General features: G+C 36.4%; 1 long non-coding RNA gene across 1 annotated transcript; it reads left to right on the plus strand.

The window, feature by feature from the left end:
* The first annotated feature begins 2,141 nt into the window (after window positions 1–2,141).
* On the plus strand, window positions 2,142–14,097 carry LOC116781233. The gene is made up of 3 exons (XR_004354826.1): window positions 2,142–2,201; window positions 7,215–7,325; window positions 14,039–14,097. It is a non-coding gene; the product is annotated as an uncharacterized LOC116781233 (long non-coding RNA).
* Window positions 14,098–14,819: the final 722 nt, after the last annotated feature.

A 14,819-nucleotide genomic window follows, 5' to 3' on the forward strand; every position in this document is an offset into this window, starting at 1 on the left:
CAGATCAAAACTGTGGTTTTTATGACAAACAACTGTCACAAAACCCACAGGCTTCTAATTTAAATGTAAGATACCTTTCTTTGACCTCGAGTTTTCTAGTGCTGACCCAGATGTATATGCTTGTGCAGTATAGGATGATACCCACAGAATCCACTGCATCTACTGCTTAGCTAGATGACGACAGGAGAACAGACATGAGACCATCAATTAGGTTTCTTAATGCATGGCTAAAAGATGCTCACATTCAGCATTGCTAGGTTTGAGCAGACCATTTTCTGGTATTTGTCAGCTTAGATTGTGGCTGTTTTCCGGTTGATAGAGATGCTTTGTAGGTTTTCAGCAATTTTTATTCCTTTAACACCTCACTTAAAATTGAGCAATTTGCTTTGGGTATTTTGTGTATTACGACATCATCTCTACAAGCACAAGCTGTCTTGAATCATGATTTGTGAAAGTATTTTGAAACTTGGTGTTGTCCTTCAATGTGACTCTGAAACACACTTTCCATTTTTTATAAAACAACAGACACTGGCTCAGGCACAACCTGACATTAGCATGTAGCTTCAGCTTCTTGATCACGCACCCAAGCAAAAAAGCAGTTACCAAATCAAGCTGCAAAATTGCTTGAATTTTATGGCCTCACTGTTCAAATGTATAATGCGTTGTCAAATGACAGGAAGAGCTACACTTGTGTTGCTTGTATCTTAGATCAGTTGATATGGTAAGGGCTGAAAACTGAGGTCCTTTAGAAGGTGCATAAAAAACTTACTGCTTAAAATATGTGAGGGTTTTTTAGCTAAAATCAAAATAATCTTGTGCTTGTTATAAGGCGTGAGGGAGATTCCAGAGAGAGCAAAAGCAGATACTTGTTACTAGTTGGTTTTTTTTTCACCTGTTGGTTTTCCATCTGAATTTTATTTGTTCTTTGTTTGGTCCGTGTCTTTTTATATTTCTTTTCTTGTTCTACATGTCATTTTCTGTGAGTCATTTTGAATTCACTTTTGTAGCAGGATTGTTTTCCTCTGTAATTCCCCTAGAATGAAAACAAGCATGACAACCACAATGTTTGAGTGGGTTCATATTTAAATAGAGTCCTTCCATCCTTTCATGAAACACAAAGTCCTGAACTCACTAATTTTGGTTATGTTGTCTGAAACATTCAGACTTGCCAATGAGTACTGAGCACTGCCTGTCTGCAGATGCAATAATGGTTATGAACTTAATTTGTTTGCACCATAACCTTTTCCATTCCCATCCAGGCTCCATTATTTCGGGGTTAAATCTTCCACAAAGCATTTTTTTTTCCATTCTTGGTTTGTGTATTTTCTCCTTCTACAGAGGGAGGTAGGATATAGAGTGATAGATACTTATACATTAAAGCTAATGATGTTTTCAGTACAAGTAAAAGAGTAGTGGAAATAATGAGCTCATCCTTCCATAATCTATTAAATTAGTAATTTAGTATTAGCTAGAACATTAAATATTGTGTATTGATTCTTAGGAAACTGAAATAACTGTAATCCTTTAATGTAAAATTTCTATCAAAGAGCCATTAAAATCACTCCATGACGTGTAATTTTTAATTTAGCCAAACCTGAGGGATTAAATTATTCTGTATGATGTAAAACCAGCAGTGAGTCATCCAGCAACATAATTTAGGCAAAAATTTGACTTGTCATTCCAAGAGCAATAATATCATCCTTTGTTTCAGTAGCATTAGCCTTAGGCAGACATTTTACAAACCATATACTGTGCAGTTTTTGGTGGACCTACGGCATACCAGTCTGTAAGGTTTTTCTCCTCGCAATTTAGTATATAATCCCTGATGATACAGGGCAACTGCATTTGGCAAAGCAATTTTATGAGATGATGAAGTAAGTCAATATGAAAATAAGTAATAGATTTTAATTTGGTGGATTATGGTTCAAATTTGCATACATTCTGTTAAATATATTTTCACAGTTTCCTGTATTTTGAAAAATAAAAGGTACAGCTATTTTATACTTTTATTCAAAATAATACACTTCCATTTTTAATTATCCTGTATAGAGTACCTTAAGAGTATTGTAAGCTATTGAAAAATAGATGCAGAGATATTTTCAAGGGGTTATTATTGACTGTCAATCAGTTCTGGTTTGTTTCCAACAGAAAGAGAGCCTTTGAATAGGAGAGGCCTAAATGAGTGGGAAAAAATGGAAAAGGTAAGACAAGAAGAAAAATATGGCAAGCAAAAAACCTGAACATTCTATTCTCAAAGTGCTGAACAAAATTACTTTAAAACATGATTCTCAAAGTGCTGAACAAAATTACTTTAAAACATGATAGGAGTATTCAAGAAAATTGCCCAAAAGTCAAAGAGACTTTTCCATTCGGGTCACAAGAGTTCCACAAACAATGATGGTATTCTCCAAACAATGATGGCAACCTATTTGCCCTTTTGCACACTCAAACAGTGCAGAAGCTCTGGATATAAATGCAACAATGCAAAGCAGAATAGAACTGCTTTAAAACCCGAGTTATTGCCCATTCATTAATAAGACATTTGATATATTTCAGGGAATTATAATGTGGTTGTAAAAATGTTTTTCTGGCCTGATGCTTAGGTACTCAATGCAGCAGCATATTTGTTCTCACAATATTTGAAAAACCTGTTTGGTTCTTTTTCAAATTACAGTAGTGCAAATGGATAAACAGAAATAAAAATAAAAAGAAAGAAAAAGGAAGTTACTGCTTTCAGATGTTCTTCCACACTTCTCTAACTGAAGCATTGCATTGTTTTTTTAAATGTAATTTTACAAGCCTTTCCAATCCACCCTGTAGTGGTTGTGGACTGGTACTTTTGGGTACTCAGGGAAACAAACATTTAAAAATAACTAAATGCATCATTTTGAAAAAATTGCTCCTGCACATGTTTAGCCACTACATACTCAACCAGAAATGTCAGACAGTTTTAAAACTGGAACATGTGGAAGCTGCACTGAGACATCTGCACAATGGTGCACATTGGCAGATTGCTCATATACTTCTTGGATGCCACGTTAGTCTGGAGACCAAAGGCTGAGAGACTTCAGTATCTTCAGAAGTGGGTTAATAGATGTCATGATTTAACTCCAGATGGCAATTAAGCCCAATACAGCCACTCACCCATTCTCCCTCATGCGGGAATGGGGAAGAGAATTGGAAGAGTGAAGTGAGAAAAATTGTAAGTTGAAATAGAGGCAGTTTAATAGGGGGGAAAAAAAAAGCAAAACAAACAAACAAAAGAATTCATTCGCCACTTCCCATGGGCAAGCAGGTGTGTTCAACCACCTCCCAGAAAGCAGCATCTGTCTCACATAAGTGTGACCTGGGAACACAAATGCTATTACTATGAACATCTCCTCCTTCCTCCTCCTTCCCCCAGCTTTCCATGCTGAGCTTCATGTCATATGGGATGGAATATCCATGTGGTCAGTTGGTGGCAGCTATTCTGGCTGTGTCCCCTTCCATCTTTTTGTGCACCCCCAGCCACCTTGCTGGTGGGGTGGGGTGAGGCTCAGAAAAACCTTGACGCTGTCTGGCTAAAACATCCTTGTATATTCAACACTGTTCTTATAAAAAATCCTAAAACCAGCCCTGTACTGGCTACTATGAAGAAAATTAACTCTATTCCAGACAAAATCATCACATTAGCACACTGCTGTACATCTTGACATGATTAATTTGTCCTACATGCAACTTGCAAACCAACATATTTCATTGAACTCTTTAGAGTTTCATATACTGTATCTTTTCACTATGAACAATAAAGACCAGTAAAAGAATAACTGAAAAAATATCTATACTTTTCAATCTACTCTCTAAGTTTTAACAATTTTTCTTCTCAGCTTTTCTGGCTTATTCACTCTCTTTTTACTGAATTCTTTTTACCCCATGAAGCTACCTCGCTCTTTCAGTAGTAGATTAAGATGCAAAAGTATTATAAAAAGAAAATAAAAAAATCATCAGCCAATTTGAAGTATTGAAGAGATCTACTTCAGCTTTTGCTTGTGTAAATTTAACTACCAGTTAATGTTCACTCCTATAATGGACTGGATCCTGTATGTCAGTGGATGATGTAGATTTAAAACTGCTATACTTAAAAAACTTGACATAAGGGACTACAAATGCTTCAGCAGATTTAACTTGCTCAAAATGCACAGTTTGTTCAAATACTCTGTGCCTTTTCATGGGCAGAAGAGAACTACTCTCGGGTCTCCAGTTCTTGAGACTGTATGTAAGAAGCAGTAGGAGCAAGATTTTCTTTTCAGAGTAGATTTTCTTTTCAGTAGTGCTTAGAAGACACTTCCAAGGGTATCTAAAGTTTAGTCATATCAGAGGTACTTTATAATCTTCCTTACTCATTCTGTTTATGCTCAGCTAAAAAAACGTAAATTTTGTGATGCGTATAGAGTTTCTGAAAAATGCTTCCCACAGAAACCATAGCATATAAAATTACACATCACTTGATCTTAGTGTGGTTTTTCCCCATGGCTACAAAGTGGCATGTGTCCAAAGAATGCCTATTGATACATCTGAAAGTACATATTTCATTCTGAGGAAAAATTAAGGGTGAGATTTTTCTCACCTGTTCTCTTAGTCTGAGTGACTCCCTCTGATGGTCAACAGGGTTATTACCTCTAGAGAGTGACTTAACGCCATCCGAAAATAAAACTTTTTACACTTGCCCTTTAGTTGGAGATAAGACAAATAAACATATCTGTAAAACTATTTATATCTGAACTAGAAGGTTTAAAAATATACTTCAGGAAAGAGTTGCCTATCTAGCACACTTTTTATTGAAGTAAAATGTAGGAAAAACAAAGATACATCAGCTCTGAAAAGGAAGAGAGAAAGAACCATGTTAAAGGATCAAAGTCAAGTTTAATTATTTACGTCTTTGCGGTCTGACAGACTGTCCATCATAATTAAAGTAAAATAAGCCCATAGCATTACAGTATCCTTCCTACAAAGAAGGATAGCATTCTTCCAGACGTCATAAGCAAATGCTAGTCAAGATAACATCAGTTTATATGGTAAGGATCAATATTTGCATCCTGCTTTTCCAGTAGTGTGAAATTACACTATCTTGTTACATAGCAATGGTACTTCTAAATGCCCGAAGGAAAGTACGTATTTGTTCTCAAATTGTAATTAATTTTTAGCAGAGCATAAACAAAGTAAAGAATTTATTTTATTGCACCCTAATCTACTAAACTAATGTCTGGAAACCAAGGATTAATCTTCTGAACTGCTGGCCTAACTGTAAACTCTTTGTAAAATATCTGGATCAATGTACTATTTACTTTATAAGGACAGAGAATGCCCATTGGCACAATTCTCTTTTTTTTTCTTTTCCTTTTTCTTTTAATATGAGAGAGACTGAAAATACAAGAGTGAGCATTTTCCTTGAGCCATACATATCTGTGAGTACAGGTACACACTGAAAGGTTTCTAGCAGGTTGGTACAGGGCAGAATTCCTTTCTTCCAAGTTTTTAGTGAAAGTTTGTCACAAAGAACTTTTCAGTACTTTTTCTGGATGAAGAATCTAAACATTATAAAACTGGCTTATGTAACTTTAAATATGTGCTGCCTTCATTTTCTGTGAATTGCATTTTGAACTTTGAAAGTACCTTCATGTGTTCAAAGGTAAGAGCCATTTTTCCTTGAGCAAGTTTAGAAGACAAAACACACATCAGTTTCTCACATGGAAACATCTTTTTTGTTTTGCTCGTTTTGTATCTTTCATTGTGCAGGAGAGCTCAACACAGGTTCAGGTTCTACCTTGGAGTTAACACAGACACAGTGAAATAGATCCTAAACAGATATAAGACAGCACAGGTGCCACAAAAGTTAGTGGAACAGTGTCTCCTGTTAGAGAGGGGTCTAGATATTGGTTTGTTTCTCTGTGGTTTCCTTTAGAACTGAAAACAAATGTAAATTTATGACAAAACATCCAAACACAAGAGTAATCCCAGAATTTTTTATTCGTCTATTCAGAATGGATTCAGTAGGAGGGGTTAAAAGAACTGTAGACACACTCCATATCCCCATATGTGCTTACAAATTGCCAACAGCAGTTTTGTGGCTATGTGTAGTCCTGGTAGAAATAAGAAAATTAAAAAGAGAATGGCAGAAATGGCTATTTTTCTGAAGATTTTGCAATGCGACAATTGTCAGTAGTTTAAAATCAAGCTGGCAAAAAAACCCACATTGTCAATAAACTCAAAATATTGTTCTGGTAAGAAAAAAATGTGTTACTCAAAAGTTAACAGTTTTGAATATAATAATAACTCAATAGAACACTTCTGCTAGAGTAGCAACAGAAATTATTGTTTATTAAACACAGTTATGCTGCCTGTAGTACTCACTAAAAGTAAAGGCAGTATTTGTTAAGATACATTCACACTGGTGAAAGTACAGCATGGTCAAGTTCTGTGGAATTCATACGGGATTAACATATTATGGATTTACTTTCCTAATAAAATGCAATCATAAAACTAAAGAAATGTCAGCCTAGAATCAATGAAAAAGTAAGTTGATTCCTCTGGAGGATTTTTTTGTAGGTGTCAAGTGTTTTTAATAAGTTAAGGTATTTTTCAGCTGCCTCTTTTTACCATTTTCACCTTAAGCTGAAAATTTCTGATCAAATATTTCTAGAAATTCCTTTAGTACCTGCAAAGACCTTTCAATCAGATCCTGAACTAGTCCTTTTCAGACAGTGAGGGATTACATTGTACAATGGTATGCTACAGTGTAGGTAGCAGTTATAATTTTCAGAAGGTGTCTCAAATATTATTCTGTGTTTTAATACATAAAAATATCCTTGCACAAGTTACTAAATCAGAAAATTACTGTCAGGTAAGTTTTTGCTCTCATTGCATTAAGTTAGAGATATGACTTTGCTAGTTTCATTTCTTGTTAAAAATTTTTATCAGGACATAAAATGAGATATGGTTTCTGCATACAAGTTTTGCACACAATATTAGCTAGATGGGGATAAATCATTGGAATTTGAGTGCACCACTAAGTAGAAAATAAGAAGGTATGACCATCAGATAATTTCTTCATTTTTTTACTGAAAGCCGTCCAGCTCAGCATTTCCAGCAGCTTCATGTTAAGATGGAGTCTCAACAGGCCACAAATTGAAATGTCCTACTGCTGATATATCTATACACTACCTTTTGTTTTACAGGGTTCTTTCCGTCACTGATCCTATTTCCAGATCTAGATATTGTGCAGTGGAGCAGAAAATCCTCTCCCTTTGGTGTTGAGTTTGAAAACTCACAGACTCAGAGCCTACATGGTAAAAATATTGTTATCAAATATGTCTGTAGTTATTTCTGAGATGTCTCAAACTTTTCATAGAATTATTAATTTGAAATTATTTAAAAGTAATCAAAGAATGCAAGAAAGAAATAGTAATTGTATTAGCAAAATTAGAACATAATGAAATTGTATTCTAATATGTAAAGACTGTAACTCTGAAAAAAAGTTGCTAAAATCAACTACAGTAAATAAGTGCTTTGTGCCTGTGTTTCTTTGTGATATGTTGTAAGAATCCAAGGGTACCCTAATTAACTGCCACTTGCCAATATTTTCCAGCACTGTGTAAAGTTAACTGCACATATAAAACATATTGTCTCCTGCTGCTGACTTTTTATTGTCCTGTGTCTGTATTAAATGCTGGACTGGTATGCTTAGGGATATAATTTTGTGCAGGAAACCACAATAACTTCTGGGAGTAATTGCAACACAAGATCAAGATTAAAAGATAAAATTTTGAAAAAAGTCATTTGACCTTTTTATCAGAAGGGTTTGTCTAAATACAAATACAAAAGTAATTGTAATGATCAGTTCATGTATAAAGATAAATGTGAGCAAGAATAACTGACATCTAATGTTCCCACATACCTAAACAGTTATATAAGACTTGATCAAGCCATGACACTACTTTGTCATCTGGCTCAACACTCAGCTTGAAAACCATTTTGCTATAATATTTTACAATTCTCCTAGCCATGAACAATTTGGTTTTAAAGAATATGTGTTAGGTAAGAGTTTGGTTCAGTCTTCCACTGATGTTGGAAAAGTTGTTCTTGAGAACAATTGCCATCCTTGGAGATCTATACAAGACATGGTTGAACACAGTCTGCCTTCCATTATAGTTTGTTTCCATGAAGATTTTCTTTCTGATGTATGAGGTCAGGAGAGAAAAAGTTGTTTTATTTAGGCGGCTTCCTCTTTGTTTTATTCAGCATGCCTCCTGTCCTTGATACAAAGTGAAAGGTTACCCTAGCCCCCCTGACCCTTGCCATTTTGCAAAAATTCCCTTTGAAATATTTTCTCTTTTTCTTTGAGAGGGAGAAGAATTGATTTAGGGTTCAAATGTTTCACAGACAATTCAAACTGAGTCCACAGCAACAGAACAAGTAACATTGTAATCCATACAGCATGTGCCATCTGTAGAGAAGGTAATTGCAATAGTGTTATAAGCTGTTCTCTGTCAGCCAAACATATGGAACATTCTCTAGATGCTATGTTCGGCTGAAAATGTTTAATGCCGCGGTATTTTGAATTGGGATGAACATCCAGTAACAATGTTTTGATCCTAAGCACTGAACAACAGTATCAAACAAAGCATTTGAAGAATGACTTGTAAAACACAAGAATTTATAAACCCCATACAGACCTCCTCAGGGTCAGAATGGAGGAGCTGTACTTTAGAGCTTTGGTATCAGATTCATGAAATATATTTAACTGCCTTCAGTTAGATTAATTGCATCTTGTTCTGAGGCCTTAATTCATACTAGTGAGTCCAGTTGGACCAGAGAAATAACAAATGAGCAACTGCTTTCTTTCTGTAGAGGGCAAAGAGTAGAAAATATCCATTAGTTGTTTTTGATATTAAAATACAATTGCTTAAAATAGTGCCTAAACTAAGAGAAACCATATTTTTTAATAACAACACCTTAATTGTTATTTGTTGCCACATAAGTTCCTGTAAAGATTATAGACATTTTGTGGAAGGAAGTGGCACATAATAAAGACATTACTTTTCCTGAAGAGATCAAAGTCTTCAGACAGTTCTGTTCATCTTTAGCCTTAGTACCTAGTCCAAGCTGGATAGCCAGGCTTCTCTGGTGCCTATTGCGATGACAGCTCACTTCTTCAGGACATATATTTCAAGTAGAGAGAACATTCTGCAGATCTTAGTGTTAACTGTGTAGAGGTCCTGGATATTTATCCTTGGGAGCCCTGAAAATTGCTGTACATAATTCTGTCTGTGGCAGAAGGAAAAGGTTGCAATATGGAAAGAACAAAGTAATAGGAAAGGCAGTTTAGATCTACAATTTCAAGGGAAATCTTAACTGCTTAGTATTTGATTCTATAAGAAATATCAGTCTTATTTGATGTGCAGAACAATAAAACAGAACGGACTTGAACATAGATTTTATACTGCCTTGGTAGATGAACTGATCTGTAGGCTAGTTTGTATGGGAAGTTAGTGGCCAAATGGGCCGTAGGTGGGTCAAGAGCATTGTAGACTTTTGACACTAGTGAGGGGCAACCAACTATTTTGAAGTACTAGAAGCAAAAACTTACAACCAGTTGAAACTTTTTTAATTTAACTAGTTAAATTACTGTGTTTAGTTATTTCCTTGCAATTACGAAGTGACAGAGTAGACGTTTGTCCCACGAGGGTGGATGAATCCCTGAAAATGTCGTGGTTGCAAAAGTTCTGAGAACACTTTTCTGAGTGATAGATAAGGAAAACAACCCTGCTAGTCCCTGTGTGACCTATTATTTTGTTGATTTGGTTTTGATGATGCAAGATTAGCAGCCCAAATCCTCAGCTCCCACGAGTTCCTCAAACAGAAGAAAAACATACTTAGGAGGCAGCTTGAGACTGACATGGTGGTTAACAATAAGAGGTACAACACATACGGTATTGGGAATCTTGACAAAAAGAGAAAAGTGCCTATGGAATTTAAGCAATAACCAAACAAGTTCTCAGATTACAAATTTTGATGCAGTCACCTACCACCTGTCACAGATAGATACGCTTTTGAATTGTTTTTTATAGGCACTTTTATTTATATCTGGCTCTACATGTCTTGCTGAGGTTCCATACAGCTGAGTTTTGAGGTCAGAATTCCAGTCCAGTGCCTTACCCACAAGATTATCTTTATGCTTAAACACTAGAAAAATCTTTTGAAAAGTTAGTCTGTGGTTAATATTCCAAATAGATTTCCTGTCTTCCACAATAAACATTTCAAAGAGGTATAGCTTTTGGTTTGAGATGAAATGAGGATCTAGCACTCAACAGTTGCCCTTCACAAGTGGAGTGTAAGGCTGTACATTTACTATTGCGTTTTCCCTGTTCTCCCTAACTTAGGCTAGAAAGAGAGCTTCATTCTGTCAAAGCCAAATAAAATAGAACTTTGATATTGTTTAACTTGCTTTCGTCATCTGAGGTTCCTTAATGTTTCAGTGCTCATATGACTCTAAGAAAATGCTGAAATGCAGTTGAAAAAATGATCTTTTTTGAGGCTCTGATTCAGCATTAAATAATTAAAAGCTAAACAGTTATTTTGTAATTAAAGACACAGATTTAAATCACATCAGGGCATCAGTCTTGGCATCTTAGTTTCAGTATCAAGCAGGTTTCTGTAAGGCAACATTTATATTCGCAGCCTGCTCCTAACATGCACCATAACATCAGAGCATTTGCAGATTTCTAGTCTAAAGATAAGCTAATGTTCATGCTGCTCATTTATCACCCAAGCACAATCCACTGTGTTTTAAAGATCAGTTTCACTTCCAACCCCTTCTGACCTGTATCATGAGTATTTTAATCTTTTGTTTTTCTGGAACAGTGGCATAGAGAGGAAACCAGACTGTATGCAGTGGAAATATCAGCAGGTGTATTTAAAATATTTTCTAAAATACACCTTGCAAAAATGAAGATTGCCTTCTTTTTAACTATAAATTTTGCAAAAAATTAAAGACCTTGCAGCTGAAGACCTGTTGCTTTTATTCAACAGGTTAATGAAATCCCCCAAGTATCTTTGTATCTTTTTAGAGTAAAAAAAATTGTCTATCACTGAATAACAGAAAATTAAGAAAATGTGGTTTTGTCTGAAATAGTATTTTGTTTGTTTGTTTCTGTGAACTGATAATGATGATCTTTCTCTTCATATGTGGAATTAACACTGCAGGGTGCAAGCGTAGAAGTGTATGGGGTGTGACCTTAAAGAAAGCCAAGTAATACATTACTTATAAAACCTACCTACTAACTATATAGTGATCAGTTCTGAAAAACATGTAAATAAGGTAATTTCTTGGCACTCGCCCTTGGAAGTACCTTGCAAATTCAAAACCTGAATGAAAAATATAAGTTCCCTCAAAATCAAGGGGAGGAATTAAGTTGTACTGGGATTCTTGATGGTCTGCACATGAGTGTGGTAGATCCCAAACTGACTCAAGAAAGAGGTGTCCCAGACGCTCTTTGTCTTTTGGCCATACATACATCTTCTGTGCTTTCAGTGTGTGTGTGGGAGTATGACTCAGAGTACAGAACCAGCTCTCACAGATAGTTAGGTTAAAGGCTTTATACCTCACATGTGACCGACTTTGTATCTATTTTTTCTTTAAAAATACAAGTAGGGAAGAAAATAGACACCTTTCATATAATAACCTCAGGGCATTTCCCATTCTCTCTCTCCTGAGAAAGTGACGTAACCATCAGTTTAGAAGGTATGAAGGAGATGGCCATTGTCCCACCTCTCACTATGAGAATTGCTACTGTAGAGCCAAGGCACCAAACTGGTGTGGCTAGAGAGGAAGGAAGCAGAGGGAAACTTGTATTCACTTCAAGGATGAGGATGGGATCAGGGACAAAGTCCTAAGCTCCGTTTGTTGGACTCGGGGCATTCTTTATCTTAAAAAGTAGCTTGGAGTAGGCATAATAACTATTTTATATGTCTCAACTTTGACATATCATCACAGGGAGAATAACAGAATGAAATTCAATCTTCTTGTCCCCTGTAAAACCCTTCTTCAAAGCGTAGCCATTCTAGAGTTGCTCAGAGTAAGCTGCTGCGATATCTTCTAAAGACAATGTGTTTTTATTGATGAATGTTTTTTGAACAACATTATTTTTTCACTTTTGAAATTTGACCTCTTGTTTACTAAGTTCAATGAAAGGTAATTCATATTTTGAAAAAAAAAAATAGCAGAAAAATATGTTCTCAGAGACAACTTCTGGGTGAAATATAATTATGAATATTCTTTGCATTTTTCTCCTCTGTCGAGTTCGAGTTAAGTATCCTGAAATGTGACACTAATTTTCCATAAAAAGCTTCCAGAGTCATAGAATCATTTAGCTTGGAAAAGACATTTTAGATGATCTAGTCCAATCATAAACCCAGCATTGCCAAGTCCACCACTAAACCATGTCCCTGAGTGCCATATCTACACATCTTTTAACCATCTCCAGGGGGATGACTCAACCAGTTCCCTGGGCAGCCTGTTCCAGTGCTTGACAAACCTCTATGTAAAGAAATCATCCCTAATATCAACTTGAGGTGGTTTCATCTTGTCTTATTGGCTGTTAATTGGGAGAAGAGACTGACCCCCACCACATTACAACTTCCTTTCAAAGAGCCATAGAGAGCGATAAGGTCTCCTCTGAGCCTCCCTTTCTCCAGGCTAAACATCCCCAGCTCCCTCAGCTGCTCCTCACAGTACTTGTGCTCCAGATCTGTCACCAGCTCTGCTGCTCTTCTCTGGACATGCTCCAGCCCCTCAATGTCTTTCTTGCAGTGAGCTTCTCAGAACCTGACACAGCACTTGAGGTGTGGCCTCACCAGTGCCCAGTACAGAGGGACAGTCACTGCCCTGGTCCTGCTGGCCACACTATTGCTGATGCAGGTCAGGTTGCCATTGCTGGCCCATGTTCAGCTGCTGTTGAACAACATCCCAAGGTCCTTTTATGCTGGGTAGCTTCCCAGCCACTCCACCCACAGCCTGCAGCACTGCCTGGGGTTATTGTGATGTAAGGGCTGGACCTGGCACTTGGCCTTTTTGAATCTCGTACAATTGGTCTCAGCCCATCGATCCAGTCTGACCAGATCCCTCTGCATAATCTTCCTACCCTCTAGCAGATCAGCACTCCTAGCCAGCTTGGTGCTGTCCTCAGCATTGATAAAGACATTAAACAAGAATGGCCCCAAAACTGAGCCCTGGGAAACACCACATGTGACCAGCTGCCAGCTGGATGAAACTCCATCCACTACCACTCTCGGGGCCTGGCCATCCAGCCAGTCTTCTGTCATTTTACTGCCTAACTCCTGTCCTAAGGCAGAGAAGCAAACAACTGAGAAGCTTTTTAATGCTGAACTCATCTAACTATCTGCTCATAACCAAGACCAACTTTCCTGAATTTTCTTTATTGCATAATATTAGGAGTATTGTTCAGAAAGGGCCTGTTACAAAAGACAGGGTAAGCATTTATTCAGAGATATTTAAAACACAATACCTGGGATGTGTAAAATAGCTCTAGACTATTTAGATACAGTTAGCTGTCTGTTAGACACTGAGGCTTGGCAAGTGTCAGAGTAACATAAACATGTTACATGTGTTACATGTTAGAGTAAACTAACTAAATTAAACACTTGTCTATATGAGGTTTATATGAAAACTGAGCCAATTTAGCTTGACTGTTACTTTCTGGATCTCAAAAAGCAAACATGTTAACTAAATTGTTAGAGTAGGAGCAGAATAGGATGTAGATAGATGTCTACAGAGAGTAGGGTTGGAGGGCAGAGAGAGGAAATTCTTAGTTCATACAAGTTTTTGCTTTGAGTCTGAATTAATATTTATCTGTACTGGTTAGATGTTTTCCATGCAATCCATAATAAGCTAATGACTTATTGTGTCAGTGAAACTAATAGAAAGTGAGGTCACTGGTCACTGGAAATTATCTTACCTATTGTTCACTGACTACACGAACAGGAAATGGACAAAGGACTGGCTTGGAAAATGCAGGAAAGAAGTTGGGGACATATATGCAAGTGAACGTCACTTACAAAAGAGATAAATGTCTTTCCAGAAAGTTATTGAAAGCATGTCTCTTGTTTGATTTAGGATGTGTTTATTTCATGCTACTTTCTATTGCTGAGCACTTGCAGGGGAGGAGACACTTTTTCTGAAAGAACAGAAATTGGAGATAATTTGTCATAAATAATATAGATGATAAACAGTTTAGAAAACATGACTTCCAAGGAGGTATGAAAAAATTTCATTTGTTTAGTCTGGTAAAGAGAAAAATGAAGAAGGGCTATGATAACAGGTTTCAAATACATAAAGGTTATTGCAAAGAGGACAGTGATCAAGTGTTTTCATCTCTGTAATAGACAGAATGCGAATTATTTAGATTAATTGGTAGCAAGGACCATTTATATAAGATATTAAGAAAAACTTGCACATCAAAAGGCTAGTTCAACACTCAAGTGGGCTACTTGAAAAAGCAGAAGAATTTCCATAAACAGATATGTTGAAATTGTTGGATGAACTTCTGTCAGAGATGGTCTAGGTAATGGATTATACCTTAGACAAGAGGTCTGGAATAGAAAATTATCAGTTTTATATCTCCAGTTCACTGATAAAATAATATTAGTAGTAATAAGTAGTAGCAAATAGAAAATATACTGTAAATTTTAATAGATTCAGTAATTAATTGCCTGGTTGTTTTATTGGATAAGCTGTCAACTTTTGTTGGTGACTCACGATTAAT

This window comes from Chiroxiphia lanceolata, chromosome Z, assembly GCF_009829145.1.
Source record: "Chiroxiphia lanceolata isolate bChiLan1 chromosome Z, bChiLan1.pri, whole genome shotgun sequence".
NCBI lineage: Eukaryota > Metazoa > Chordata > Aves > Passeriformes > Pipridae > Chiroxiphia > Chiroxiphia lanceolata.